Here is an 18,921-nt window from a genome sequence, read left to right on the forward strand (position 1 = left end):
CATTCCATTCTATTCCTTTCCATTCCATTCTATTCCATTCCACTCCACTCCATTCCATTCCATTCCACTCCATTCCATTCCATTCCATTTAACTCCATTCCACTCCAGTCCACTAAATTCAATTTCACTCCGTTCCACTCCTTTCCACTTCATTCCATTCCACTCCATTCCACTCCAATCCATAAGACTCCATCCCACTCCTTTCCATTCCTTTCCACTCCACTCCACTCCAATCAACTGCGTTTCTCTCCACTCCATTCCATTTCATTTAATTCCACTCCTATTCACTCCATTCACTTCCACTCCACTACACACCACGATATTCCATTCAACTGCACTCCACTTCACTCAATTCCATTCCACTCCACTCCCCTCCTCTCCACTCCATTTCATTCCATTCCACTCCACTCTACTCCAATGCATTCCATTCCACTCCACTTATCGCCACTGCATTCCGTTATACTCTACTCCATTCCATTCTATTCCATTCCATTCCACTCCACTACATTCCACTCCAATCCACTTCTTATCATTCCATTCCATTCCACTCCGTTCCATTCCATTGTACTCCATTGAAGTACATTCAGCTCCATTCCACTCCACTCCACACCACTCTACTCCACTCTACTCCTTTCTATTCCTTTCCAATCCACTCCATTGCATTCAATTACACTCCATTCTATGCCAGTCCATTCCATTCCACTCCATTCCACTCTACTTCTTTCCACTCCATGCCATTACAGTCCACTGCATTCCATTTCATTCCACTCCACCCCACTCCACTCCACTGCATTCGCTTCCATTCCACTCCATTCCCTTCCACTCCACTCCATTCCATTTTTTTCCATTCCATTTCACTAAATTGCATTCCATTCACTTCTTACGACAGGATATCACTATGTCACCCTGGCTGGAGCGCAGTGTCACAATCTCAGCTCATATTACATGTCAACTATACATTCCATTGCATTCTATTCCATTGCATTCCATTGCATTCTTTTAATTCCGTTCCATTCAATTCTATTCCTTTCCATTCCATTCCATTCCATTCCATTCCTCTCAATTCCATTCCATTCCACTCCATTTCAGTCCATTCCACTAAATTCCACTACACTACACTCAATTCTAGTCTATTGCACTCCATTCCATTCCACTTGGTTCCATTCCACTCCATTTGATTCCATTCCACTCCACTCCATTCCGCTGCACTCCATTCCATTCTGCTCCATTCCCCTCCTCTCCATTCTATCACATTCCACTCCACTCCACTCCATTCCATTCCACTCCATTTCACTCCACTACATTTCATTCCACTCCGTTCCTTTCCATTCCATTCCATTCCATTCTATTCCACTCCATTCCTTTCCATTGCATTCCATTCCATTCCACCCTGGCCCACTCCATTCCACTCCACTTCTCTACGTTCCATTACATCCAATTCCATTCCACTGCATTCCTAACCTCTCCTCTCCAGTGCACTCCACTCCTGCCCATTCCACTCCTTTCCATTCCATTCTGCTCCATTCCACTGCAATGCACTCCACTGCACTCCACTGCATTTCATTCAATTCCCTTCCATCCCATTGCATTCTTCATTCCACTCTGCTCCAACTCACTCCATTCCACTCCACTCCACTCCGTTCCATTCCATTCTATGGCATTCCATTCCATTCCTTTATTTCGAGAATATCTCACTCAGTCAGCCAGCCTGGAGTGCAGTGGCCCCATCCCACCTCCCGCTCCATTCCATTCCACTCCGCTCCACTCCTTTCCTATCCGTTCCATCCACTCCACTACTTTCCATTACTTCCGATTCCATTCCACTCCATTGCACTCCTTTTCACTCTACTGCACTCCTCCCTACTCCATTTCACTGCATCTGATTCCATTTCGCTCCATTCCATTGAACTCAACTCCACCCCACTCCAGTCCACTTCATTCCATTCCATTCCGTTCCATTCCTCTCCATTCCACTCCAATCCACTTCACTTCATTCCACTCCACTCCAATGCACCCCATTGCATTCCATTCCATTCCACTGCATTCCATTCCATTCCTTTCTTTCGAGAGTATCACACACTGTCACCCATCCTGGAGCGCAGTGGTACAATCTCAGCTTCCATTGCGTTCCATTCCATTCCATGAGACTCCTCTGCACTCCACTCCATTCCATTCCACTTCACCCATCGTCACTCTACTCCACCCCTTTCCAATCCACTCCACTCCATTGCATTCCACTGTGCTCCATTCCATGCCACTCCGTTCTATTCCTCACCACTCCAATCGACTAGACTCCACTGCATTCCACTACCCTCCATTCCATTCAATTCCATGCCATTCCGATGTATTTCACTCCACTCCACTCCACTCAATTCCTGTCCATTACCCTCCTCTCAAATACATTCCACTTCAGTAAACTCCATTCGATTAAATTCCACTCCAGTCCACTCCACTCCTCTCCATTCCACTACATTCCATTCCATTTCGTTCCATTCCACTCCCCTCCCTTCCATTCGTTTCCACACCATTCCACTCCACTCCATTCCATTCCAATCCACTCTAATCCACTCTACTCCACTCCTTTCCACTTCTTTCGATTCCTCTACTTTCAACTCCACTCCACTCCCTTCCACTCCAATCCAATCCAATCCATTCCATTCCATATAATTACACTCCCTTCCACTCTACTCCATCCGCTGTATTCCAATCCACTGCTGTTAACTCCACTCTGCTCCCCTCCATTCCAATCCACTCCATACTACTCTACTTCTCTCCATTCCATTCCTTTCCACTTCATTCCAATCTACTCCATTGCATTCCACTCCACTCCATTCCACTCCTTTCACACATTTCCACTCCATTCCATTCCTCTCCACTCCACTCCACTCCACTCCATTCCACTCAATTCCATTGCATTCCATTCCCCTCCATTCCACTCTACTCCATTCCATGCCATTCCTTTCCAAACTATTCCACGTCACTCCATTCCATTGCATTCCAATCCATTCTAATCCACTCCACTCCCTTTCCAATCCACTCCATTCCTTTCCATTCCTTTCCATTCCATTCCATTCTACTCCATTCCTCTTCCCTCCACTCCTCTCCACTCCATTCTATTCCACTCCATTCCACTGCACTCCAATCTTTCCCACTCCAATCCATTCCATTCTATTCCATTCCATTCCGTTCCACTCCATTCCATTCTACTCCTTTCCACTCCACTCCATTCTTTGCATTCCATTCCCTTCCACTGCTTTCCATTCCATTACTTTCAATTCTATTCTATTCTCCTCCGTTCCACTCAACTCTACTCCACTCCACTACATTCCATTACATCCAAATCCATTCCACTCCATTCCACTCCTCCACTTTGCTGCAATGCTCTCCTCTCAATTCCACTCCTTCTCATTCCATTCCGCTCCATTCCACTGCTATCCTCTCCACCTCAATCAACTCCGGTTCATTCCATTCCATTCCATCCCATTCCATTTCTCTCCATTCCATTCCACTCCACTCCACTTCACTCCAATCCACTCCATTCCATTCCATTCTACTCCATTCTATTCCATTCCATTCCATTCCATTCCATGCCGTTCTGTTGTACTCCATTGCATTCTTTTCCTTTCTTTCGAGAGTATCTCACTCTGTCACTCAGCATGGAGTGCAGTGGCACAGTCTCAGCTCCCGTTCTGTTCTGTTCCTTTTCTTTCCGTTCCACTTCTTTCAGCTCTGCTAGGCTCTGCTCCGTTCCATTTCCTTCCATTCTACTCCAGTCCACTCCACTACATTGCGTTACATCCAATTGCATTCCACTGCTTTACACTCCTCTACACTTAACGGCATTCCACTCCACTCCATTTCACGCCATCCCCTTGCATTCATCTCCATTGCACTGTATTCCCCTCCCCCTCACTCCGCTCCATTTCAATCCATTCCATTACATCTCATTCCAGTTCTCTCCATTCCAGGCCACTCCACTTCACTCCACTCTGTTCCCATGCAGTCCACTCCATTCCATTCCATTCCATTCCTTTCTTTCAATGTTATCTCACTCTGTCACATAGCCTGGAGCACAGTCGCACTATCTCCGCTTCTGTTCCATTCCATTCCATGCCATTCCATTCCATTCCACTACACTCCATTCCACTAAAATCTACTCCACTGCATTCCACTCCACTCCACTCCATTCTATTGCACTTCAATCCACTCCATTCAATTCCATTCAATTCCATTCCTTTCCACTTCACTCCACTCCACTACATGCCACTCCATTCCTCTCCATTCCATTCTGTTCCATTCCTTTCCACCCCACTCCACACCGTTCCACTCCACTCCATTCCATTCCATTTCGGTCCACTACACTCATCTCCACTCCAGTCCACTCCATTCCACTACACTATACTCCATTTTATTCCACTCCCCTCCATTCCACTGCACTCCAATCCTTTCCATTTAATTTCAATCCACTCCATTCCATTCCTTTCCACTACATTCCATTCCATTCCCTTCCATTCCACTCCATTCCACTCCTCTGCAACCCAGTCCATTCTACTCCACTCCATTCCACTCCATTCCATTCCACTCCATTCCAATCCACTCCTTTTCATTCCACTCCATTACCTTCCACTCCATTCCACTCCACTTAACTCCATTCCATGCCATTCCATTCCTTTCCTCTCGACTCCACATCACTCCACTCCTTTCATCTCCACTCCCCTCCACACAATTGCACATCCCTCCTTTCGATTCCATTCCATTCTCTTCCTCTTACTCCCCTCCATTCCACTCCACTCCACTCCATTCCTCTCCATTCCACTCCATTCCATTTTATTCCATTACATTCCACTCCATTGCATTCCCTTCCACTTCATTCCATTCCATGCCACTCCACTCCACTCCACTCCAATCTGCTTCATTCAATTCCTATCCACTTGTCTCCATTCCCTTCCATTCCACTCCATTCCATTCATTTCCACTCCATTCCACTCCACTCCACTCCTCTCCATTTCACTCCATTCAATTCCATTGCAGTCCATTCCGTTCCACTTCATTCCATCCCTCTCCATTCCAGTTCATTCCAATCCAATCCACTCCACTCCATTCCATTCCTCTCCATTCCACTCATCTCCCTTCCTTCCACTCCACTCTACTCCACTCCATTCCGTGCCATTCCATTCCATTTGGTTCCATTCCATTCCACTCCACTAGACTCCACTCCACTCCTTTAGATTCCATAGTACTCCATTTCACTGCTTTCCAATCCACACCACTGCGTTCCGTTGCATTCCCTTCCATTCCATTCCACTCCTCTCCATTCCACTCCACTCCACTCCACTCCATTCCAATCCATTGGATTCCATTTCACTCCATTCCATTCCATTCCACTCCATGCCACTCCACTCACCTCCACTCCCCTCCACTACACTGCATTCTGTTCCATTCTATTCCATTCCAGTCCACTCTACACCTTCCAATCCTGTCCACTCCATTCCATTCCACTCCACTGCACTCCACTACATTCCATTGCATTCCACTCCCTTCCACTCCACTCCACTCCATTGCAGTGCACTCCTCTCTATTCCACTCCACTCCATTCCATTCCATTCCATTGCATTCCACTCCATTCTATTCTGTATCACTCCATTCCACTCTACTCCACTGTACTACATTCCCTTCCATTCCACACCTTTGAAATCAGTTCTTTCCTTCCACAGAATCTCTCTCGGTCACTAAGGCTGGAGTGTAGTCACACAATCTAAGCTCACATTTCTCTTCTCCATTCCATTACATTCCATTCCATCCCATTCCATTTCTTTCTATTTCACTCCACTCCACTGCATTCCATTCCACTGCATCCCATTCCATTCCACTCTGTTCCTCTTCACTCCACTCCATTCTCCTCCTGTCCACTACATTCCATTCCATTTCACACCACTGCATTCCACTCCATTCTTTCGACACGATATCACTGTGTCAAACAGCCTGGAGAGCTTAGGCACAATCTCAGCTCACATTACATGTCAACTCTCTATTGAACTGCATTCTATTGCATTAAATTCCATTGCATCGCATTCCATTCCTTTGCTTTCCATTACATTCAATTCCATTCCATTCCACTCCTTTCCACTCCACTCCACTCCAGTACGTTCCTTTACATCCGATTCCATTCCACGCCATTGCACTCCTCTCCACTCCACTGCACTGCACTCCACTCCACACCATCCCATTACTTTCTGCTCCATTCCACAGCACTACACTCCTCACCAATCCACTCCACATCACTCCATTCCTTTACATCCGATTCCATTCCATTCCATTCCTCTCCATTCCACTGCACTCTACTTCAGTCCACTCGAATCCACCCAATTAAAAATTCTTTCCATTCCATTTCTTTCTTTCAAGAGTATCTCACTCTGTCACCCAGCGTGGAGTGCAGTGGCACAATCTCAGCTCACATATCATTTCATCATTCCATTACATTCCATTGCATTCCATTCCATTCCAGTGCACTCCACTCCACTCAATTCCACTCCACTCCACTCCAATACGTTCCATTCCATTCCATTCCAATCCCTTCCATTCCACTCTGTTTTATCGACAGGATCTCCCTCTGTCACGCAGGCTCCAGCGCAGTGGCCAAATCACTGCACATATTTCTTCATTCCATTCGATTCAATTCCATTTCATTCCATTGGATTCCATTCCACTCCACTCCGTTCCATTCCACTCCACTCCGTTCCATTCCACTCCACTCCGTTCCTTTCCTCTTCATTCCATTCCACTCCATTCCACTCTCCTCCACGACACTCCACTCCATTTCACTCCACACCACTACACTCCTCTCCATTCCATTCCATTCCATTCCATTCCATTCCATTCCATTCCATTCCAATCCTTTTTTTCCACAGGATTTCATTCCGTCACAAAGGCTGGAGTGCAGTGGAACAATAACAGCTCACATTTCCTTTCAGCAGTCCATTGCATTCCATTCCAACCCATTGCATTCCATTCTATTTCACTCCACGATACTCCACTCCACTCCGTTCCATTCCACTCCGTCCCATTCCATTCGTCTCCATTCGACTCCACTCCACTCCACTCCACTCCATTCCATTCAATTCCATTCCACTCCATTCCATTTCACTCTATTGCATTCCATTCCTTTCTATCCACAGGATATAACGTGTCACCCAGTCTGGAGTGCAGTGGCACAATCTCAGCTCACACTACATCTCAACTTTCCATTGTATTATATTCTATTACAATGGATTCCATTCCATTCCATTACATTCCACTACTGTCCACTCAATTCTAGGCCATTCAACTCCGTTCAACTCCACTGCACTCCATTCCACTCCATCCCATTCCTTTCCACCCCATTCCACTATAATCCATTCCAACCCACACCACTCCAATTCATGCCATTACGTTCCATTTCATTCCATTCCTCCACATTCCACTCCACTAATGTCCACTCTGTTCCATTCCATTCCACTGCGTTCCATTCCATTCCTTTCTTTTGAGAGTATGACACTCAGTCACCCTGCTTAGAGCACACTGGTAAAATCGCAGCTCCCATTCCATTCCATCCCATTCCATTCCACTCCACTCCAGTCCACTCCATTCTGCTCTGCTCCATTCCAGTCCATTACACTGCACTCCATTCCCTTGCACTACACTCCAATCCACTCCACTCCACTCCACTTCTATCCATTCCATTCCACTCCATTCCATGCCATTCCACTCCACTCCATTCCATTCCTTTCCTCTCCGCTCCACTCAATTCCATTCCACTCCACTTCACTCCAATCCATTCCACTCCTCTCCACTCCACTCCATTCCATTCTATTCCATTCCATTCCATTCTATTCCATTCCACTCCACTCCATTCCATTCCATTCCACTCCATTCCATTCCATTCCATTTAACTCCATTACACTCCAGTCCACTAAATTCAATTTCACTCCGTTCCACTCCTTTCCACTTCATTCCATTCCACTCCATTCCACTCCAATCCATAAGACTCCATCCCACTCCTTTCCATTCCTTTCCACTCCACTCCACTCCAATCAACTGCGTTTCTCTCCACTGCATTCCATTTCATTTAATTCCACTCCTATTCACTCCATTCACTTCCACTCCACTCCACACCACGATATTCCATTCAACTGCACTGCACTTCACTCAATTCCATTCCACTCCACTCCCCTCCTCTCCACTCCATTCCATTCCATTCCACTCCACTCTACTCCAATGCATTCCATTCCACTCCACTTATCGCCACTGCATTCCGTTACACTCTACTCCATTCCATTCTATTCCATTCCATTCCACTCCACTACATTCCACTCCAATCCACCTCATATCATTCCATTCCATTCCACTCCGTTCCATTCCATTGTACTCCATTGAAGTACATTCAGCTCCATTCCACTCCACTCCACACCACTCTACTCCACTCTACTCCTTTCTATTCCTTTCCAATCCACTCCATTGCATTCAATTACACTCCATTCTATGCCAGTCCATTCCATTCCACTCCATTCCACTCTACTTCTTTCCACTCCATGCCATTACAGTCCACTGCATTCCATTTCATTCCACTCCACCCCGCTCCACTCCACTGCATTCGCTTCCATTCCACTCCATTCCCTTCCACTCCACTCCATTCCATTTCTTTCCATTCCATTTCACTCCATTGCATTCCATTCACTTCTTACGACAGGATATCACTATGTCACCCTGGCTGGAGTGCAGTGTCCCAATCTCAGCTCATATTACATGTCAACTATACATTCCATTGCATTCTATTCCATTGCATTCCATTGCATTCTTTTAATTCCGTTCCATTCAATTCTATTCCTTTCCATTCCATTCCATTCCATTCCATTCCTCTCAATTCCATTCCATTCCACTCCATTTCAGTCCATTCCACTAAATTCCACTACACTACACTCAATTCTAGTCTATTGCACTCCATTCCATTCCACTTGGTTCCATTCCACTCCATTTGATTCCATTCCACTCCACTCCATTCCGCTGCACTCCATTCCATTCTGCTCCATTCCCCTCCTCTCCATTCTATCACATTCCACTCCACTCCACTCCATTCCATTCCACTGCATTTCACTGCACTCCACTACATTTCATTCCACTCCGTTCCTTTCCATTCCATTCCATTCCATTCTATTCCACTCCATTCCTTTCCATTGCATTCCATTCCATTCCACTCTGGCCCACTCCATTCCACTCCACTTCTCTACGTTCCATTACATCCAATTCCATTCCACTGCATTCCTAACCTCTCCTCTCCAGTGCACTCCACTCCTGCCCATTCCACTCCTTTCCATTCAATTCTGCTCCATTCCACTGCAATGCACTCCACTGCATTTCATTCAATTCCCTTCCATCCCATTGCATTCTTCATTCCACTCTGCTCCAACTCACTCCATTCCACTCCACTCCACTTCGTTCCATTCCATTCTATGGCATTCCATTCCATTCCTTTATTTCGAGAATGTCTCACTCAGTCAGCCAGCCTGGAGTGCAGTGGCCCCATCCCACCTCCCGCTCCATTCCATTCCACTCCGCTCCACTCCTTTCCTATCCGTTCCATCCACTCCACTACTTTCCATTACTTCCGATTCCATTACACTCCATTGCACTCCTTTTCACTCTACTGCACTCCTCCCTACTCCATTTCACTGCATCTGATTCCATTTCGCTCCATTCCATTGAACTCAACTCCACCCCACTCCAGTCCACTTCATTCCATTCCATTCCGTTCCATTCCTCTCCATTCCACTCCAATCCACTTCACTTCATTCCACTCCACTCCAATGCACCCCATTGCATTCCATTCCATTCCACTGCATTCCATTCCATTCCTTTCTTTCGAGAGTATCACACACTGTCACCCATCCTGGAGCGCAGTGGTACAATCTCAGCTTCCATTGCGTTCCATTCCATTCCATGAGACTCCTCTGCACTCCACTCCATTCCATTCCACTTCACCCATCGTCACTCCACTCCACCCCTTTCCAATCCACTCCACTCCATTGCATTCCACTGTGCTCCATTCCATGCCACTCCGTTCTATTCCTCACCACTCCAATCGACTAGACTCCACTGCATTCCACTACCCTCCATTCCATTCAATTCCATGCCATTCCGATGTATTTCACTCCACTTCACTCCACTCAATTCCTGTCCATTACCCTCCTCTCAAATACATTCCACTTCAGTAAACTCCATTCGATTAAATTCCACTCCAGTCCACTCCACTCCTCTCCATTCCACTACATTCCATTCCATTTCGTTCCATTCCACTCCCCTCCCTTTCATTCGTTTCCACACCATTCCACTCCACTCCATTCCATTCCAATCCACTCTAATCCACTCTACTCCACTCCTTTCCACTTCTTTCGATTCCTCTACTTTCAACTCCACTCCACTCCCTTCCACTCCAATCCAATCCAATCCATTCCATTCCATATAATTACACTCCCTTCCACTCTACTCCATCCGCTGTATTCCAATCCACTGCTGTTAACTCCACTCTGCTCCCCTCCATTCCAATCCACTCCATTCTACTCTACTTCTCTCCATTCCATTCCTTTCCACTTCATTCCAATCTACTCCATTGCATTCCACTCCACTCCATTCCACTCCTTTCACACCTTTCCACTCCATTCCATTCCTCTCCACTCCACTCCACTCCACTCCATTCCACTCAATTCCATTGCATTCCATTCCCCTCCATTCCACTCTACTCCATTCCATGCCATTCCTTTCCAAACTATTCCACGTCACTCCATTCCATTGCATTCCAATCCATTCTACTCCACTCCACTCCCTTTCCAATCCACTCCATTCCTTTCCATTCCTTTCCATTCCATTCCATTCTACTCCATTCCTCTTCCCTCCACTCCACTCCACTCCATTCTATTCCACTCCATTCCACTGCACTCCAATCTTTCCCACTCCAATCCATTCCATTCTATTCCATTCCATTCCGTTCCACTCCATTCCATTCTACTCCTTTCCACTCCACTCCATTCTTTGCATTCCATTCCCTTCCACTGCTTTCCATTCCATTACTTTCAATTCTATTCTATTCTCCTCCGTTCCACTCAACTCTACTCCACTCCACTACATTCCATTACATCCAAATCCATTCCACTCCATTCCACTCCTCCACTTTGCTGCAATGCTCTCCTCTCAATTCCACTCCTTCTCATTCCATTCCGCTCCATTCTACTGCTATCCTCTCCACCTCAATCAACTCCGGTTCATTCCATTCCATTCCATCCCATTCCATTTCTCTCCATTCCATTCCACTCCACTCCACTTCACTCCAATCCACTCCATTCCATTCCATTCTACTCCATTCTATTCCATTCTATTCCATTCCATTCCATTCCATTCCATTCCGTTCTGTTGTACTCCATTGCATTCTTTTCCTTTCTTTCGAGAGTATCTCACTCTGTCACTCAGCATGGAGTGCAGTGGCACAGTCTCAGCTCCCGTTCTGTTCTGTTCCTTTTCTTTCCGTTCCACTCCATTCAGCTCTGCTAGGCTCTGCTCCGTTCCATTTCCTTCCATTCTACTCCAGTCCACTCCACTACATTGCGTTACATCCAATTGCATTCCACTGCTTTACACTCCTCTACACTTAACGGCATTCCACTCCACTCCATTTCACGCCATCTCCTTGCATTCATCTCCATTGCACTGTATTCCCCTCCCCCTCACTCCGCTCCATTTCAATCCATTCCATTACATCTCATTCCAGTTCTCTCCATTCCAGGCCACTCCACTTCACTCCACTCTGTTCCCATGCAGTCCACTCCATTCCATTCCATTCCATTCCTTTCTTTCAATGTTATCTCTCTCTGTCACATAGCCTGGAGCACAGTCGCACTATCTCCGCTTCTGTTCCATTCCATTCCATGCCATTCCATTCCATTCCACTACACTCCATTCCACTAAAATCTACTCCACTGCATTCCACTCCACTCCACTCCATTCTATTGCACTTCAATCCACTCCATTCAATTCCATTCAATTCCATTCCTTTCCACTTCACTCCACTCCACTACATGCCACTCCATTCCTCTCCATTCCATTCTGTTCCATTCCTTTCCACCCCACTCCACACCGTTCCACTCCACTCCATTCCATTCCATTTCGGTCCACTACACTCATCTCCACTCCAGTCCACTCCATTCCACTGCACTATACTCCATTTTATTCCACTCCCCTCCATTCCACTGCACTCCAATCCTTTCCATTTAATTTCAATCCACTCCATTCCATTCCTTTCCACTACATTCCATTCCATTCCCTTCCATTCCACTCCATTCCACTCCTCTGCAACCCACTCCATTCTACTCCACTCCATTCCACTCCATTCCATTCCACTCCATTCCAATCCACTCCTTTTCATTCCACTCCATTACCTTCCACTCCATTCCACTCCACTTAACTCCATTCCATGCCATTCCATTCCTTTCCTCTCGACTCCACATCACTCCACTCCTTTCATCTCCACTCCCCTCCACACAATTGCACATCCCTCCTTTCGATTCCATTCCATTCTCTTCCTCTTACTCCCCTCCATTCCACTCCACTCCACTCCATTCCTCTCCATTCCACTCCATTCCATTTTATTCCATTACATTCCACTCCATTGCATTCCCTTCCACTTCATTCCATTCCATGCCACTCCACTCCACTCCACTCCAATCTGCTTCATTCAATTCCTATCCACTTGTCTCCATTCCCTTCCATTCCACTCCATTCCATTCATTTCCACTCCATTCCACTCCACTCCACTCCTCTCCATTTCACTCCATTCAATTCCATTGCAGTCCATTCCGTTCCACGGCATTCCATCCCTCTCCATTCCAGTTCATTCCAATCCAATCCACTCCACTCCATTCCATTCCTCTCCATTTTACTCATCTCCCTTCCTTCCCACTCCACTCTACTCCACTCCATTCCGTGCCATTCCATTCCATTTGGTTCCATTCCATTCCACTCCACTAGACTCCACTCCACTCCTTTAGATTCCATAGTACTCCATTTCACTGCTTTCCAATCCACACCACTGCGTTCCGTTGCATTCCCTTCCATTCCATTCGACTCCTCTCCATTCCACTCCACTCCACTCCACTCCATTCCAATCCATTGGACTCCATTTCACTCCATTCCATTCCATTCCACTCCATGCCACTCCACTCACCTCCACTCCCCTCCACTCCACTGCATTCTGTTCCATTCTATTCCATTCCAGTCCACTCTACACCTTCCAATCCTGTCCACTCCATTCCATTCCACTCCACTGCACTCCACTACATTCCATTGCATTCCACTCCCTTCCACTCCACTCCACTCCATTGCAGTGCACTCCTCTCTATTCCACTCCACTCCATTCCATTCCATTCCATTGCATTCCACTCCATTCTATTCTGTTTCACTACATTCCACTCTACTCCACTGTACTACATTTCCTTCCATTCCACTCCTTTGAAATCAGTTCTTTCCTTCCACAGAATCTCTCTCGGTCACTAAGGCTGGAGTGTAGTCACACAATCTAAGCTCACATTTCTCTTCTCCATTCCATTACATTCCATTCCATCCCATTCCATTTCTTTCTATTTCACTCCACTCCACTGCATTCCATTCCACTGCATCCCATTCCATTCCACTCTGTTCCTCTTCACTCCACTCCATTCTCCTCCTGTCCACTACATTCCATTCCATTTCACACCACTGCATTCCACTCCATTCTTTCGACACGATATCACTGTGTCAAACAGCCTGGAGAGCTTAGGCACAATCTCAGCTCACATTACATGTCAACTCTCTATTGAACTGCATTCTATTGCATTAAATTCCATTGCATCGCATTCCATTCCTTTGCTTTCCATTACATTCAATTCCATTCCATTCCACTCCTTTCCACTCCACTCCACTCCAGTACGTTCCTTTACATCCGATTCCATTCCACGCCATTGCACTCCTCTCCACTCCACTGCACTGCACTCCACTCCACACCATCCCATTACTTTCTGCTCCATTCCACAGCACTACACTCCTCACCACTCCACTCCACATCACTCCATTCCTTTACATCCGATTCCATTCCATTCCATTCCTCTCCATTCCACTGCACTCTACTTCAGTCCACTCGAATCCACCCAATTAAAAATTCTTTCCATTCCATTTCTTTCTTTCAAGAGTATCTCACTCTGTCACCCAGCGTGGAGTGCAGTGGCACAATCTCAGCTCACATATCATTTCATCATTCCATTACATTCCTTTGCATTCCATTCCATTCCAGTGCACTCCACTCAACTCAATTCCACTCCACTCCACTCCAATACGTTCCATTCCATTCCATTCCAATCCCTTCCATTCCACTCTGTTTTATCGACAGGATCTCCCTCTGTCACGCAGGCTCCAGCGCAGTGGCCAAATCACTGCACATATTTCTTCATTCCATTCGATTCAATTCCATTTCATTCCATTGGATTCCATTCCACTCCACTCCGTTCCATTCCACTCCACTCCGTTCCATTCCACTCCACTCCGTTCCTTTCCTCTTCATTCCATTCCACTCCATTCCACTCTCCTCCACGACACTCCACTCCATTTCACTCCACACCACTACACTCCTCTCCATTCCATTCCATTCCATTCCATTCCATTCCATTCCATTCCATTCCATTCCATTCCATTCCAATCCTTTTTTTCCACAGGATTTCATTCCGTCACAAAGGCTGGAGTGCAGTGGAACAATAACAGCTCACATTTCCTTTCAGCAGTCCATTGCATTCCATTCCAACCCATTGCATTCCATTCTATTTCACTCCACGATACTCCACTCCACTCCGTTCCATTCCACTCCGTCCCATTCCATTCGTCTCAATTCGACTCCACTCCACTCCACTCCACTCCATTCCATTCAATTCCATTCCACTCCATTTCATTTCACTCTATTGCATTCCATTCCTTTCTATCCACAGGATATAACGTGTCACCCAGTCTGGAGTGCAGTGGCACAATCTCAGCTCACACTACATCTCAACTTTCCATTGTATTATATTCTATTACAATGGATTCCATTCCATTCCATTACATTCCACTACTGTCCACTCAATTCTAGGCCATTCAACTCCGTTCAACTCCACTGCACTCCATTCCACTCCATCCCATTCCTTTCCACCCCATTCCACTATAATCCATTCCAACCCACACCACTCCAATTCATGCCATTACGTTCCATTTCATTCCATTCCTCCACATTCCACTCCACTAATGTCCACTCTGTTCCATTCCATTCCACTGCGTTCCATTCCATTCCTTTCTTTTGAGAGTATGACACTCAGTCACCCTGCTTAGAGCACACTGGTAAAATCGCAGCTCCCATTCCATTCCATCCCATTCCATTCCACTCCACTCCAGTCCACTCCATTCTGCTCTGCTCCATTCCAGTCCATTACACTGCACTCCATTCCCTTGCACTACACTCCAATCCACTCCACTCCACTCCACTTCTATCCATTCCATTCCACTCCATTCCATGCCATTCCACTCCACTCCATTCCATTCCTTTCCTCTCCGCTCCACTCAATTCCATTCCACTCCACTTCACTCCAATCCATTCCACTCCTCTCCACTCCACTCCATTCCATTCTATTCCATTCCATTCCATTCTATTCCATTCCACTCCACTCCATTCCATTCCATTCCACTCCATTCCATTCCATTCCATTTAACTCCATTCCACTCCAGTCCACTAAATTCAATTTCACTCCGTTCCACTCCTTTCCACTTCATTCCATTCCACTCCATTCCACTCCAATCCATAAGACTCCATCCCACTCCTTTCCATTCCTTTCCACTCCACTCCACTCCAATCAACTGCGTTTCTCTCCACTCCATTCCATTTCATTTAATTCCACTCCTATTCACTCCATTCACTTCCACTCCACTCCACACCACGATATTCCATTCAACTGCACTCCACTTCACTCAATTCCATTCCACTCCACTCCCCTCCTCTCCACTCCATTCCATTCCATTCCACTCCACTCTACTCCAATGCATTCCATTCCACTCCACTTATCGCCACTGCATTCCGTTACACTCTACTCCATTCCATTCTATTCCATTCCATTCCACTCCACTACATTCCACTCCAATCCACCTCATATCATTCCATTCCATTCCACTCCGTTCCATTCCATTGTACTCCATTGAAGTACATTCAGCTCCATTCCACTCCACTCCACACCACTCTACTCCACTCTACTCCTTTCTATTCCTTTCCAATCCACTCCATTGCATTCAATTACACTCCATTCTATGCCAGTCCATTCCATTCCACTCCATTCCACTCTACTTCTTTCCACTCCATGCCATTACAGTCCACTGCATTCCATTTCATTCCACTCCACCCCGCTCCACTCCACTGCATTCGCTTCCATTCCACTCCATTCCCTTCCACTCCACTCCATTCCATTTCTTTCCATTCCATTTCACTCCATTGCATTCCATTCACTTCTTACGACAGGATATCACTATGTCACCCTGGCTGGAGTGCAGTGTCACAATCTCAGCTCATATTACATGTCAACTATACATTCCATTGCATTCTATTCCATTGCATTCCATTGCATTCTTTTAATTCCGTTCCATTCAATTCTATTCCTTTCCATTCCATTCCATTCCATTCCACTCAATTTCAGTCCATTCCACTAAATTCCACTACACTACACTCAATTCTAGTCTATTGCACTCCATTCCATTCCACTTGGTTCCATTCCACTCCATTTGATTCCATTCCACTCCACTCCATTCCGCTGCACTCCATTCCATTCTGCTCCATTCCCCTCCTCTCCATTCTATCACATTCCACTCCACTCCACTCCATTCCATTCCACTCCATTTCACTCCACTCCACTACATTTCATTCCACTCCGTTCCTTTCCATTCCATTCCATTCCATTCTATTCCACTCCATTCCTTTCCATTGCATTCCATTCCATTCCACCCTGGCCCACTCCATTCCACTCCACTTCTCTACGTTCCATTACATCCAATTCCATTCCACTGCATTCCTAACCTCTCCTCTCCAGTGCACTCCACTCCTGCCCATTCCACTCCTTTCCATTCCATTCTGCTCCATTCCACTGCAATGCACTCCACTGCACTCCACTGCATTTCATTCAATTCCCTTCCATCCCATTGCATTCTTCATTCCACTCTGCTCCAACTCACTCCATTCCACTCCACTCCACTCCGTTCCATTCCATTCTATGGCATTCCATTCCATTCCTTTATTTCGAGAATATCTCACTCAGTCAGCCAGCCTGGAGTGCAGTGGCCCCATCCCACCTCCCGCTCCATTCCATTCCACTCCGCTCCACTCCTTTCCTATCCGTTCCATCCACTCCACTACTTTCCATTACTTCCGATTCCATTCCACTCCATTGCACTCCTTTTCACTCTACTGCACTCCTCCCTACTCCATTTCACTGCATCTGATTCCATTTCGCTCCATTCCATTGAACTCAACTCCACCCCACTCCAGTCCACTTCATTCCATTCCATTCCGTTCCATTCCTCTCCATTCCACTCCAATCCACTTCACTTCATTCCACTCCACTCCAATGCACCCCATTGCATTCCATTCCATTCCACTGCATTCCATTCCATTCCTTTCTTTCGAGAGTATCACACTCTGTCACCCATCCTGGAGCGCAGTGGTACAATCTCAGCTTCCATTGCGTTCCATTCCATTCCATGAGACTCCTCTGCACTCCACTCCATTCCATTCCACTTCACCCATCGTCACTCCACTCCACCCCTTTCCAATCCACTCCACTCCATTGCATTCCACTGTGCTCCATTCCATGCCACTCCGTTCTATTCCTCACCACTCCAATCGACTAGACTCCACTGCATTCCACTACCCTCCATTCCATTCAATTCCATGCCATTCCGATGTATTTCACTCCACTCCACTCCACTCAATTCCTGTCCATTACCCTCCTCTCAAATACATTCCACTTCAGTAAACTCCATTCGATTAAATTCCACTCCAGTCCACTCCACTCCTCTCCATTCCACTACATTCCATTCCATTTCGTTCCATTCCACTCCCCTCCCTTCCATTCGTTTCCACACCATTCCACTCCACTCCATTCCATTCCAATCCACTCTAATCCACTCTACTCCACTCCTTTCCACTTCTTTCGATTCCTCTACTTTCAACTCCACTCCACTCCCTTCCACTCCAATCCAATCCAATCCATTCCATTCCATATAATTACACTCCCTTCCACTCTACTCCATCCGCTGTATTCCAATCCACTGCTGTTAACTCCACTCTGCTCCCCTCCATTCCAATCCACTCCATTCTACTCTACTTCTCTCCATTCCATTCCTTTCCACTTCATTCCAATCTACTCCATTGCATTCCACTCCACTCCATTCCACTCCTTTCACACCTTTCCACTCCATTCCATTCCTCTCCACTCCACTCCACTCCACTCCATTCCACTCAATTCCATTGCATTCCATTCCCCTCCATTCCACTCTACTCCATTCCATGCCATTCCTTTCCAAACTATTCCACGTCACTCCATTCCATTGCATTCCAATCCATTCTACTCCACTCCACTCCCTTTCCAATCCACTCCATTCCTTTCCATTCCTTTCCATTCCATTCCATTCTACTCCATTCCTCTTCCCTCCACTCCACTCCACTCCATTCTATTCCACTCCATTCCACTGCACTCCAATCTTTCCCACTCCAATCCATTCCATTCTATTCCATTCCATTCCGTTCCACTCCATTCCATTCTACTCCTTTCCACTCCACTCCATTCTTTGCATTCCATTCCCTTC

This window comes from Pongo abelii, chromosome Y, assembly GCF_028885655.2.
Source record: "Pongo abelii isolate AG06213 chromosome Y, NHGRI_mPonAbe1-v2.0_pri, whole genome shotgun sequence".
NCBI lineage: Eukaryota > Metazoa > Chordata > Mammalia > Primates > Hominidae > Pongo > Pongo abelii.